Consider the following 12238-nt stretch of genomic DNA (forward strand, 5'->3'; position numbering starts at 1 on the left):
ACACATGAATGACTGGACATTACTAATGTCCCTGACTATTGCTTATTTAATCAATAGGTTTATTATTTATTATATCGGGATAAAAAGAAAGCAACAAAAGGGATAATGTTATGATGAGGATTATTTAACCATAAAACTTCAAATGAAGTTTTCAAGAAAAATAAGTGGTCACATAGCTTTAAAACAAACATGAAATACCTTAAAGTGATAGTAAACTTTACATGTTTTTAAATCAGGTCCAGAATCCAAGCAATGTTTTTCCGAGACCTTAATTGATTGCTTCTAATGAAGATGCGCTGTAACTTACTTTTTACTCTAGCCATGCCATTCTAATACATTGCGCTGCTAACTTCAAAACTAATATTTTTTGTGAGCTTACGATTTGAACTGTTCTCCAATTGGCACTTTAGCTGCAAAAAAATGCTTTAAGCTAGAGCGTCAATTGGAGAACAGTTCAAACCATTAGCTCACAAAAAATATGAGTTGTGAAGTGGGCAGCCGGAGTGCGGGTATTAGCATGGCACAGTTAGATTAAAAAGTAAGTTACAGCACGTCTTTATTAGAAGGGACCAATTAAAGTTCCTCTAAAATTCTACATAGATTCCGGACCTCATTTTAAAACATGTCAAGTTTACAATCACTATAACACAGACTTGTTCAACCTAAGGCCCCATGGTGTCAATCTCTCTCTCTCTCTTTCTCTTTCTCCCTCTCTCTTAAACCCCTTCCATTGGATCTTATTTGGCCCATAACATCCCACACTACTCATCTACTTGTCATCTACAACAAACAACCTTCTGGTTCATTTTTGTTTTTTTATCTGTGTTTAGAGATACATTTATTGGTCTATGGTTTGTGACATTTATCTTGTTCAATAACTGCTTATGTCTATTTTATAGAGGCAAAAATATTTTTTATTTTAGTAATAATAATTTGTAAAATTGGATCACTGATCCTGCAGGTGACTTAAAAAAAATAAAATAAAAATGACAATATGCCCCGTGCTGTAACACAAGCGCTATTTTTCATATGTTGCTAATCAGATTCCAAGTCTCGCCTGGGGTTGTAGTTTTTATAACTATGAAAATAATATGGAAATCACTGTTAGAAAAAAAATGTAGCAATTTTATATCAAATTGACAAATATAAACATTTCAGACTGTCTTTTGGCATTATTAATAAAGAATTGCTAAATTTTATATTACTTTTAAATGCAACAAAAACTCTTGTAATAGTTTTGAAGTTCCCTTAAGCTCCAACAATATGTCTGTGGTTGGATATTATAGAACGTATCCATAATGAATGAGCAAAGATTAATTTTAAACTGCTAGAAGACAAGGTGAAATTTGATTTCTGGAGCAATACTTTTCAGAACTGATAGATGTTTTGGGAAATATGTGGTGTTTTATAGTTTGATACAAACTTTTTCTTTTAAACACACTAAAAATATAAAACACATTTATAGATTAAAATTGAAAACTGTATATTCTGAAAGTCCAAATAACTCAAAAAGTGTTGGGCACTGTTCACCAATTATCAAAAACATAAATAATAAAAAAAAGCTTATACAAAATAATATAAAATTAACATAGAGATAAGCGTCTCACAGATGGTGTCGACTACTCCTTTTTTTATTCAGTTCAGCTGTAACAAAATCAGACATACAAAGGGTGCCTTTGTGCGAAAAGCTCACACGTTTAAAACGTACAACATGTGCAAGAGAAACGCTACTCACAAAAAACGAGCACTTAAACATGGTGTAATACAGGCAAGCTGTAGGAGTTAGCAGCCTTCCCACTTACTGATCCATGCACTGTATAAAAACAAATACAAACCGAAAAAACTCCTTGCACCTTATATAAAAGTATAGAAAACATGCACTCAATAACTAGAAAGTCAAATAACTACTAACAAGTCTGAAGCAATACTGACTAGCATGGAATGAATTATTCTGATATCTTTTTTACTTATAATAGTATAGTAAGTCAAATAAAATATCATTGCTCAATGCAATAATCTTGTTATTTTGGTATCTTAATCACTGGATTAATGTATATGTATGTGTGTGTGTATATATGTATAAATGTGTATATGTGTGTTTTATGTGTATATATATAGCTACATACATATATACACATATAAATACACATGTACATATACACATATTTAGACATATATATTTATGTATATATACATTATAGCTCTTTGCAGTCAAACCTTGTAATATAATGTACCATATACCTTTGTACCTCTCCAGAATCCTGGTTGTATAGCCTTGGGTGCAGCAAAAAGCGAAACACAATTCAGAAAAAAAGCGCACTCCAAAGGTCTTGGCATAAATCTCACTTTAATGTGAACGTTTTCGAGCCGCAATGTATATATATAATTCAGGAAAAAAGCCAAATATACACATTTACACATTTGTAATATTTATATGTAGAATGCTTATTAGATAGTGTAGAAATCAGTCTACATGTATTTTTAAATGTATTTATGTTGTGTTTAGTGCAACTTTAAGTTTTGCCCTAACCCTTTACGCCAGGTTGTCAGTTGCGCTAACTTTACAAGAGCAAATTTACGACTAGATTACGAGTTTTGCGGTAAGGTGAAAAAGCAGCGTTAACAGGTCCTAACGCTGCTTTTTCACGCCCGCTGCTATTACGAGTCTTGCAGATTTAGGGGCATCGCACACTTTTTTGGCCTTACCACAAATCAACTTACTCAATTTGCGTATAGTCTATTTTCAATGGGACTTCCATAGCGCCGGTATTATGAGCTTGTCCTGGAAGGCCAAAAAATGAGCGGTAAAGCCTATCCCGCAAGATTCGCAATGCATTCTAAAGTCAGTAGTTATGAGTTTTACGCTACAAAGCTGCAACATAAAACTCATAACTAAAGTGCTAAAAAGTACACTAACACCCATAAATTACCTATTAACCCCTAAACCGAGGCCCTCCCGCATCGCAAACACTATAATAACATTTTTAACCCCTAATCTGCTGCTCCGGACATCGCCGCCACAAGAATAAACATATTAACCCCTAAATTGCCTCACTCCCGCCTCGCAAACATTAGTTAAATATTATTAACCCCTAATCTGCCGTCCCTAACATCGCCACAACGTACCTACATTTATTAACCCCTAATCTGCCGCCCCCAATGTCACCGCCACTATACTAAAGTTATTAACAGTCTAACCCTAACCCTAACCCCCCTAACTTAAATATAATTAAAATAAATCTAAATAAAACCTACTATTATTACCTATATTATTCCTATTTAAAACTAAATACTTACCTATAAAATAAACCCTAAGCTAGCTACAATATAACTAATAGTTACATTGTATCTATCTTAGGGTTAATTTTTATTTTACAGGCAAGTTTGTATTTATTTTAACTAGGTACAATATTTACTAAATAGTTATTAAATATTTAATTACTACCAAGCTAAAATAAATAAAAATTTACCTGTAAAATAAAACCTAACCTAAATTACACTAACACCTAACACTACACTACAATTAAATAAATTCCCTAAATTAAATACAATTAACTAAATTCAATAAAATTAGCTAACTTACAAACCCCCCACACTAAATTTCAGAAAATAAAAAACAAAATAATCTGCCGCCCCCAATGTCACCGCCACTATACTAAAGTTATTAACAGTCTAACCCTAACCCTAACCCCCCTAACTTAAATATAATTAAAGTAAATCTAAATAAAACCTACAATTATTACCTAAATTATTCCTATTTAAAACTAAATAGCTGTAAAATAAACCCTAACATAGCTACAATATAACTAATAGTTACATTGTATCTAGCTTAGGGTTTATTTTTATTTTACAGGCAAGTTTGTATTTATTTTAACTAGGTAGAATAGTTACTAAATAGTTATTAACTATTTAATAACTACCTAGCTAAAATAAATAGGTGTAATTAGTTTAAATATCTTGTAATTTGTTTTTATTTCTCTTGTTAAGTGTATCCAGTCCACGGATCATCCATTACTTATGGGATATTAACTCCTCCCCAACAGGAAGTGCAAGAGGATTCACCCAGCAGAGCTGCTATATAGCTCCTCCCCTAACTGCCATTACCAGTCATTCTCTTGCACCCAACGAATAGATAGGATGTGTGAGAGGACTGTGGTGATTATACTTAGTTTCATACCTTCAATCAAAAGTTTGTTATTTTATAATAGCACCGGAGTGTGTTATTCCTTCTCTGGTAGAATTTGAAGAAGAATCTACCTGAGTTTTTCTATGATTTTAGCCGGAGTAGTTAAGATCATATTGCTGTTTCTCGGCCATCTGAGGAGAGGTAAACTTCAGATCAGGGGACAGCGGGCAGATTAATCTGCAAAGAGGTATGTAGCAGCTTATTATTTTCTGACAATGGAATTGATGAGAAAATTCTGCCATACCGATATAATGTAAACTCAGCCTTAAATGCAGTAGCAGCAACTGGTATCAGGCTGTCATGTATGTATATTTTACACTTCAGTATTCTGGGGAATGGCACTTCACTGGAATTATACTGTATGCATAAAACTTTAGCCTAATTTGCAGGGACTAGCAACAGGCTTTTTAATAACACTCAATTTATTAATGTTAAACGTTTTTTGCTGGCATGTAAAATCGTTTAATTTTCTGAGGTACTGGGTGAAAAAATGTTTTGGGCACTATTTTTTTCCACTTGGCAGTCATTTTATTTAATTTATGACAGTTTACTGATCTCTCTCACTGTTATGTGTGAGGGGGAGGGACCTTTTTTGGTGCTTTTGCTACGCATCAAAAAATTCAGTCAGAAGTTTATTGTCTTCCCTGCATGATCCGGTTCATCTCTACAGAACTCAGGGGTCTTCAAAACTTGTTTTGAGGGAGGTAATCACTCACAGCAGAGCTGTGAGATTGTAGTTGACTGTGATAAAAAAAAAAAACGTTTATTTCTGTATTTTTTTTCTTTTTTTCTTTCTGCTATCAGGGTTAGTTATCCTTTGCTAATGAGAGCAATCCTTTGCTAAAATTGTGTTTTTTACAAAGATTTGATGCTATAACTTTTCAGTTTATTAATTTTCAACTGTCATAACTTTTTCTGTGCTTCTTATAGGCACAGTACGTTTTCATATTATAGTAAATTACTTGAAAAGTATTTCCAAGTTGCTAGTTTATTTGCTAGTGTGTTAAACATGTCTGATTCAGAGGAAGATATCTGTGCTATATGTGCTAAAGCCAAAGTGGAGCCCAATAGAAATTTATGTACTAACTGTATTGATGCTACTTTAAATAAAAGTCAATCTGTACAAATTGAACATATTTCACCAAACAACGAGGGGAGAGTTATGCCGACTAACTCGCCTCACGTGTCAGTACCTGCATCTCCCGCTCGGGAGGTGCGTGATATTGTAGCGCCGAGTACATCTGGGCGGCCATTACAAATCACATTACAGGATATGGCTACTGTTATGACTGAAGTTTTGGCTAAATTACCAGAACTAAGAGGTAAGCGTGATCACTCTGGGGTGAGAACAGAGTGCGCTGATAATATTAGGGCCATGTCAGACACTGCGTCACAATTTGCAGAACATGAGGACGGAGAGCTTCATTCTGCGGGTGACGGTTCTGATCCAAACAAACTGGATTCAGATATTTCAAATTTTAAATTTAAGCTGGAAAACCTCCGTGTATTACTAGGGGAGGTGTTAGCGGCTCTGAATGATTGTAACACAGTTGCAATACCAGAGAAAATGTGTAGGTTGGATAAATATTTTGCGGTACCGGCGAGTACTGACGTTTTTCCTATACCTAAGAGACTTACTGAAATTGTTACTAAGGAGTGGGATAGACCCGGTGTGCCGTTCTCACCCCCTCCGATATTTAGAAAGATGTTTCCAATAGACGCCACCACACGGGACTTATGGCAAACGGTCCCTAAGGTGGAGGGAGCAGTTTCTACTTTAGCTAAGCGTACCACTATCCCGGTGGAGGATAGCTGTGCCTTTTCAGATCCAATGGATAAAAAGTTAGAGGGTTACCTTAAGAAAATGTTTGTTCAACAAGGTTTTATATTGCAACCTCTTGCATGCATTGCGCCTGTCACGGCTGCAGCAGCATTTTGGTTTGAGTCTCTGGAAGAGACACTTGAATCAGCTCCATTAGATGAGATTACACACAAGCTTAAAGCCCTTAAGTTAGCTAACTCATTTATTTCAGATGCCGTAGTACATTTAACTAAACTTACGGCTAAGAATTCCGGATTCGCCATTCAGGCACGCAGAGCACTGTGGCTAAAATCCTGGTCAGCTGACGTTACTTCTAAATCTAAATTGCTTAATATACCTTTCAAAGGGCAGACCTTATTCGGGCCCGGGTTGAAAGAAATTATCGCTGACATTACAGGAGGTAAAGGCCATGCCCTGACTCAAGACAGAGCCAAACCTAAGGCTAGACAGTCTAATTTTCGTTCCTTTCGTAATTTCAAAGCAGGAGCAGCATCAACTTCCTCTGCACCAAAACAGGAAGGAGCTGTTGCTCGCTACAGACAAGGCTGGAGACCTAACCAGTCCTGGAACAAGGGCAAGCAGGCCAGGAAACCTGCTGCTGCCCCTAAGACAGCATGAATCGAGGGCCCCCGATCCGGGAACGGATCTAGTGGGGGGCAGACTTTCTCTCTTCGCCCAGGCTTGGGCAAGAGATGTCCAGGATCCCTGGGCGTTAGAGATCATATCTCAGGGATACCTTCTAGACTTCAAATTCTCTCCCCCAAGAGGGAGATTTCATCTGTCAAGGTTGTCAACAAACCAAATAAAGAAAGAGGCGTTTCTACGCTGCGTACAAGATCTTTTATTAATGGGAGTGATCCATCCGGTTCCGCGGTCGGAACAAGGACAAGGGTTTTACTCAAATCTGTTTGTGGTTCCCAAAAAAGAGGGAACTTTCAGGCCAATCTTGGATTTAAAGATCCTAAACAAATTCCTAAGAGTTCCATCGTTCAAAATGGAAACTATTCGGACAATTTTACCCATGATCCAAAAGGGTCAGTACATGACCACAGTGGATTTAAAGGATGCTTACCTTCACATACCGATTCACAAAGATCTTTACCGGTATCTAAGGTTTGCCTTTCTAGACAGGCATTACCAGTTTGTAGCTCTTCCATTCGGATTGGCTACGGCTCCGAGAATCTTCACAAAGGTTCTGGGTGCTCTTCTGGCGGTACTAAGACCGCGAGGAATTGCGGTAGCTCCGTACCTAGACGACATTCTGATACAAGCTTCAAGCTTTCAAACTGCCAAGTCTCATACAGAGTTAGTACTGGCATTTCTAAGGTCGCATGGATGGAAGGTGAACGAAAAGAAGAGTTCTCTCTTTCCACTCACAAGAGTTCCCTTCTTGGGGACTCTTATAGATTCTGTAGAAATGAAGATTTACCTGACAGAAGACAGGTTAACAAAGCTTCAAAATGCATGCCGTGTCCTTCATTCCATTCAACACCCGTCAGTAGCTCAATGCATGGAGGTGATCGGCTTAATGGTAGCAGCAATGGACATAGTACCCTTTGCACGCCTACATCTCAGACCGCTGCAATTGTGCATGCTAAGTCAGTGGAATGGGGATTACTCAGACTTGTCCCCTACTCTGAATCTGGATCAAGAGACCAGAAATTCTCTTCTATGGTGGCTTTCTCGGCCACATCTGTCCAGGGGGATGCCATTCAGCAGGCCGGACTGGACAATTGTAACAACAGACGCCAGCCTACTAGGTTGGGGCGCTGTCTGGAATTCTCTGAAGGCTCAGGGACAATGGAATCAGGAGGAGAGTCTCCTACCAATAAACATTCTGGAATTGAGAGCAGTTCTCAATGCCCTTCTGGCTTGGCCCCAGTTAACAACTCGGGGGTTCATCAGGTTTCAGTCGGACAACATCACGACTGTAGCTTACATCAACCATCAGGGAGGGACAAGAAGCTCCCTAGCAATGATGGAAGTATCAAAGATAATTCGCTGGGCAGAGTCTCACTCTTGCCACCTGTCAGCAATCCACATCCCGGGAGTGGAGAACTGGGAGGCGGATTTCTTAAGTCATCAGACTTTTCATCCGGGGGAGTGGGAACTTCATCCGGAGGTCTTTGCCCAAATACTTCGACGTTGGGGCAAACCAGAGATAGATCTCATGGCGTCTCGACAGAACACCAAGCTTCCTCGTTACGGGTCCAGATCCAGGGATCCGGGAGCGGTTCTGATAGATGCTTTGACAGCACCTTGGACCTTCGGGATGGCTTATGTGTTTCCACCCTTCCCGAAGCTTCCTCGATTGATTGCCAGAATCAAACAGGAGAGAGCATCAGTGATTCTAATAGCGCCTGCATGGCCACGCAGGACTTGGTATGCAGATCTAGTGGACATGTCATCCTGTCCACCTTGGTCGCTACCTCTGAAACAGGACCTTCTGATCCAGGGTCCCTTCAAACATCAAAATCTAATTTCTCTGAAGCTGACTGCTTGGAAATTGAACACTTGATTTTATCAAAACGTGGTTTTTCTGAGTCAGTTATTGATACCTTAATACAGGCTAGGAAGCCTGTTACCAGAAAGATTTACCATAAGATATGGCGCAAATACTTATATTGGTGCGAATCCAAGAGTTACTCATGGAGTAAGGTTAGGATTCCGAGGATATTGTCTTTTCTACAAGAAGGTTTAGAAAAGGGTTTATCCGCTAGTTCCTTAAAGGGACAGATTTCAGTTCTGTCCATTCTTTTACACAAACGTCTGTCAGAAGTTCCGGACGTTCAACGTTTTTGTCAGGCTTTAGCTAGGATCAAGCCTGTGTTTAAAACTGTTGCTCCACCATGGAGTTTGAACTTAGTTCTTAATGTTTTACAGGGGGTTCCGTTTGAACCCCTTCATTCCATTGATATCAAGTTGTTATCTTGGAAAGTTCTGTTTTTAATGGCGATTTCCTCGGCTCGAAGAGTCTCTGAGTTATCTGCCTTACATTGTGATTCTCCTTATCTGATTTTTCATTCAGACAAGGTAGTTCTGCGTACTAAACCTGGGTTCCTACCTAAGGTGGTCACTAACAGGAATATCAATCAAGAGATTGTGGTTCCATCTTTGTGTCCTAATCCTTCTTCGAAAAAGGAACGTCTGCTACACAATCTAGATGTAGTCCGTGCCCTGAAATTTTATCTACAGGCAACTAAGGATTTTCGACAAACGTCTTCCCTGTTTGTCGTTTATTCTGGTCAGAGGAGAGGTCAAAAAGCTTCGGCTACCTCTCTCTCCTTTTGGCTTCGTAGCATAATACGGTTAGCCTATGAGACTGCTGGACAGCAGCCTCCTGAAAGAATTACAGCACATTCTACTAGAGCTGTGGCTTCCACTTGGGCCTTTAAGAATGAGGCTTCTGTTGAACAGATTTGCAAGGCTGCAACTTGGTCTTCTCTTCATACTTTTTCCAAATTTTACAAATTTGACACTTTTGCTTCTTCGGAGGCTGTTTTTGGGAGAAAGGTTCTTCAGGCAGTGGTTCCTTCCGTATAAAGAGCCTGCCTGTCCCTCCCGTCATCCGTGTACTTTAGCTTTGGTATTGGTATCCCATAAGTAATGGATGATCCGTGGACTGGATACACTTAACAAGAGAAAACATAATTTATGCTTACCTGATAAATTTATTTCTCTTGTAGTGTATCCAGTCCACGGCCCGCCCTGTCACTTTAAGGCAGGTAATTTTTCCATTAAACTACAGTCACCACTGCACACTATGGTTTTCCTTTCTCTGCATGTTTTCGGTCGAATGACTGGTAATGGCAGTGAGGGGAGGAGCTATATAGCAGCTCTGCTGGGTGAATCCTCTTGCACTTCCTGTTGGGGAGGAGTTAATATCCCATAAGTAATGGATGATCCGTGGACTGGATACACTACAAGAGAAATAAATTTATCAGGTAAGCATAAATTATGTTTTTCTGTAATTTAGTGGAGTTTTTTGTAATTTAGCTAATTTTATTGAATTTAGTTAATTGTATTTAATTTAGGTAATTTATTTAATTTTAGTGTAATGTTAGGTGTTAGTGTAACTTAGGTTAGGTTTTATTTTACAGGTAAATTTGTATTTATTTTAGCTAGGTAGTTATTAAATAGTTAATAACTATTTAGTAAATATTCTACCTAGTTAAAATAAATACAAACTTGCCTGTAAAGTAAAAATAAACCCTAAGCTAGATACAATGTAACTATTAGTTATATTGTAGCTATGTTAGGGTTTATTTTACAGCTATTTAGTTTTAAATAGGAATAATTTAGGTAACAATTGTAGGTTTTATTTAGATTTACTTTAATTATATTTAAGTTAGGGGGTGTTAGGGTTAGGGTTAAACTTAGGTTTAGGGGTGGCAATGTTGGGGGCGGCAGATTAGGGGTTAATAAATGTAGGTAGATGGCGGCGATGTTAGGGGCAGCAGATTAGGGGTTAATAATATTTAACTAGTGTTTGCGATGCGGGAGTACGGCGGTTTAGGGGTTAATATGTTGATTATAGTGGCGGCGACGTTGAGGGCGGTAGATTAGGGGTTAATAACATTATGTAGGTGTTGGCGATGTTGTGGGCAGCAGATTAGTGGTTAATAAATATAATGTAGGTGTCGGCGATGTTGGGGGCAGCAGATTAGGGGTTCATAAGTATAATGTAGGTGGCGGCGATGTCTGGAGCGGCAGATTAGGGTTTAATAAGTGTAAGATTAGCTGTGTTTAGACTCGGGGTTCATGTTAGGGTGTTAGGTGTAAACATAAAATGTGTTTCCCCATAGGAATCAATGGGGCTGCATTACTGAGCTTTACGCTGCTTTTTTGTAGGTGTTAGACTTTTTTTCAGCCGGCTCTCCCCATTGATGTCTATGGGGAAATCGTGCACGAGCACGTACAACCAGCTCACCGCTGACTTAAGCAGCGCTGGTATTGGAGTGCGGTATGGAGCACAATTTTGCTCTACGCTCACTTCTTGCCTAATAACGCCGGGTTTGTAAAAACCTGTAATACCAGTGCTGTAGGTAAGTGAGCAGGATTTTGTAAGGAATAACTGACAGATAGCAGTAAGTGCAGTTATGAGGCAGCAGCAGATCTGGATAGCTGGTAATGCTCAGCACTTTGTGTTGCCGGAAAATATAGACATTTTACCAATAAGACACAGAAAGAGTTGTCATGATATAGCTGTAGCATTTAGGTGCTGGGGAAATGAAAATCACCAATCATAGCAAATCCTAGACTGTATGACTGGGGAACAGGATGCATTGTAAAGATACTGACTGTGATGAATTATGGAATATTACACACTGCAGCTTGATTTACAAGGGATTATGGATATCTCAGTCTTTGACACATGAAGCTTTTGGTTTCAGTGCTGAGATTCCCTGGAGGCCGGTTAAACTTTAGTGTTTATGAGAATTTTGGTTTTGAGGAAAAAAAATTGTAATACACTAAGTAATGCAATATTGTACAAAAGATAATTTGTTACAATCTTTCATTATCTGACACTGGAATGCTACACATCTATTAACACAATTTTCCTATGCAATTCTTCAGAGCCTTTTCAGTAAAGGGTTGAGAGATCTTGCATATTTTGGTGATTGAACTCCATAAGAACACAAGAAATTAAATTATTTTCTACCCTAGAGAAAGCTTTTACTGTTTTTTTGAAGTTTAAACTATCAGAGAATATGTAAATTCAGCCTGGTAGGTCACAGAGCTGTTCACAATGCTTAAATAAGCTAAATTTCACACTAAATACTGAATTAATGAATGCTATATACAATGCTAAGGATTCTTTCTGCAATAATAATAATAAAAAAAAAAACATTTTTGTATCTCAATTTATATTAGAATATGAAACTTTTTTTTTTTACACTGCTTCCCAAAGAAATTTAACCATGGGTTTCACATTGCTACAAATTGAGGACCTAAAAATAGCTTCAAAGCAACCCATAACCAAGCCTGGATTGGCCTACCAATACACCAGGAAATGACTCAGTGGACTGCATCAGGAATAAAGATATTTCCCTGTAAGGCCATATACCATTTTAATAGCCCTCCTTTGAATGATCTTTAGTGTCTAGTCATGTTTTGAGTGTCTACTCCAGGTGACGCCATGGATCTTTTTTTACATGGGTTGTAGGGTCCCTAAATAGCAACAATCTGGCATTTTTTATTACAAACTCATAAAATTTAATTCAGAAAAA

Source organism: Bombina bombina, chromosome 6 (assembly GCF_027579735.1).
Source record: "Bombina bombina isolate aBomBom1 chromosome 6, aBomBom1.pri, whole genome shotgun sequence".
NCBI lineage: Eukaryota > Metazoa > Chordata > Amphibia > Anura > Bombinatoridae > Bombina > Bombina bombina.